This window comes from Schistosoma mansoni, chromosome 1 (genome assembly GCF_000237925.1).
Source record: "Schistosoma mansoni strain Puerto Rico chromosome 1, complete genome".
NCBI classification, from domain to species: Eukaryota; Metazoa; Platyhelminthes; class Trematoda; order Strigeidida; family Schistosomatidae; genus Schistosoma; species Schistosoma mansoni.
The window spans coordinates 46,388,701-46,391,160 of record NC_031495.1 but is presented as its reverse complement, the minus strand read 5'-3'; the positions used below and the strand labels follow the sequence as shown (position 1 = coordinate 46,391,160).

The window sequence follows — 2,460 nt, the reverse complement described above, 5'->3', positions numbered from 1 at the left end:
TCATACTATGACGAAACGGCCGTCCAATGCTTCAGGGTATTCAATGGCGGTTTAGCTGAGATTAACTGGTGAATTCAACTGTGAAAATACTACAATATCAGCAAATCCCCATACTGAAAGTATGAGGTTGACATTCATGATAAATTGAAAGCAAGGAGCATTGTACATATGTTTTATTCTAGAACAAGATACCTCAAAAGTGTACATCCATCAATAATAATAAATACCACCAGCAAACTCTAGTAGTTTCCCAAAACACATGATTAATATATTGGAGAGGGGGGGAGGTTCACTAGTGATTTTTTTCTAACAGAGTTCAATCAATTCATGTCATGAAAATTTCATTGAACTTAATCTCATTTTTTTCATTTCAGAAAGACATTTTGGCAAGAACACTTAATACAGTTGGCTTGTTTACTGTAATCAACATGGATATCATTAGTTGTTATAATGATATACAATAAATATGCTTTTTCACTTGTTTCCTCCTAGTCTCGGTACTATATAACGTTGAATGCTTTGCTAGGTGATCTTAGGTTATTAGTATAAAATCTTGTATAAAGATGTCACAAGATATCAACAAGATTTACTTATAATTTGAAGTAACCGATGGTCCACATGAGACTCATCTTTGTATCTCATATACTAGCAGCTATAATTTAACTAGATTAAAGGGATTCAAAAAGTATTAGACATTGAATAAACATGATATTATAAGCAAAGATGGATAGTGGCTAGAATTGGAATCCAAGACGTGCGTTCCGTCTTGTTTGGGACTCGTCAGCTGGATGTACCTGTGTCTCAGATGTTGATTTTCACTCTGGGACTCGAACCCGGTACCGTTCACTTCAAACACCATTGCGTTATTCATACAGCTGCTGAGTCCTGATAGCCACTTAAATTCACAAACATAATATTGTTCACTACTCAATAATTAATCAATATAAAGTAAGAAATTTCATTTTTCACAGTCTATTATTTGTATGGAACAAATATTAGGAAGGTAAATAAATGACGAAAAGTAAACTTGATGGAGAAAAAGAAAGGTAATATTTACACTAAAGAATAAATAATTTGTCGGTGGCTAGTAGTAAACCACTTATTAATCATCAGAAGGGGGTTTTGTGGAGATTTTAGTAATTTCATATAGTTGAGATTATTAGTCATTTGAACCTAGACCACCATGGAAAACCTGGAAGCACTGGGAGGCCGTTTAGTCCTATTGTGCTACCCCTCACCAGTGCGCATCCACGATCCTGCCTCGTGAGATTTGAACCCAGGACCTACCAGTCTCGCGTCAGAGCACTTAACCGATAGACTACTGAGTTGGCCGGTATCCAACGGTGTTAATGTCTAACTTCAACCAATTCACGAAATTGAGCAACCATTCACCAATTTTCTTCAGTGAGTTGATATCTCCCAACAGATCTGATTGGACTCCACTGGTTACTGCTTCTCACTAGAGACTGGTAGGTCCTGGGTTCGAATCTCGCGAGGCGGGATCGTGAATGCGCACTGCTGAGGAGTCCCACTTATTAATTGTTGGGAACATAATGGAGACAAGTTTAGTTTGTAGTTTATAATAATCATAAATTGATCTTAGCTAAAATATTATTGAAAACTATGACTTATTGGATATACATTTTATTCTGATATGGAACTCCTCAATAGTATATTTCATTAATTAGCGTAGAAGTCATTGAAATATTAGCATTTTTATGGATATACATTGAGCAGAAAAAAATCATCTTGAACATGAAAACATTTAAATGAACAATTCACTTAGTATTGTTTGTTTGAATCTTCTCATTGATATTTAGGACTATAACTGATCAGGCTATCAGGACTCAGTAGCTGAGTGGATAACGCGATGGCATTTGAAGCGAAAGGTACTGGGTTCGAGTTCCAGAGTGAACATCAACATCTGAGACGCAGGTACATCCAGCTGACGAGTCCCAATCCTGGATTCCACTGCTAGCCACTATCCATTATATGATATAGAAAATAAGAGCGTTTTGATTTGTTTTCTTGTATTAGACTTTGGTTAACTTGTATTTATTTCTTAAGTAAAATGGTTCTTCTTTGAAACCATTCAGCAACTATCGAATATTTCATGTTGACTTATTCGGATAATCTTGTAGTATTTTAGTACCTGACATTCATTAAATACCACTGTACATATAATTCATTTCTAGTTCTCAGAAAGACAACTTTACAGATAGAGAAATGGGATAACTCACGCCAATCAACGTAGAGTTTGACAAGATCAAACAGTAATTATGATTCAAAAATGTATCGAGATGTGAGAAAATCTGTTGAATCGGTTATGATATACCAGATTATTGATCTATTGTCATTTACTTCAGGTAGCCGTATGACATGAAAATGATAAGTCAACATTAGACATTAACTCAATGGAGATGGACTGACTTATAATTCAGACACCATTCGATCGTTTTA

General features: G+C 35.3%; 1 non-coding gene across 1 annotated transcript; it reads left to right on the top strand.

The window, feature by feature from the left end:
• The first annotated feature begins 1,848 nt into the window (after nucleotides 1-1,848).
• Smp_tRNA_01784_Gln_TTG.1.1 lies at nucleotides 1,849-1,915 on the top strand. Its single transcript has one exon. It is a non-coding gene (tRNA).
• The last annotated feature ends 545 nt before the right edge of the window (nucleotides 1,916-2,460 follow it).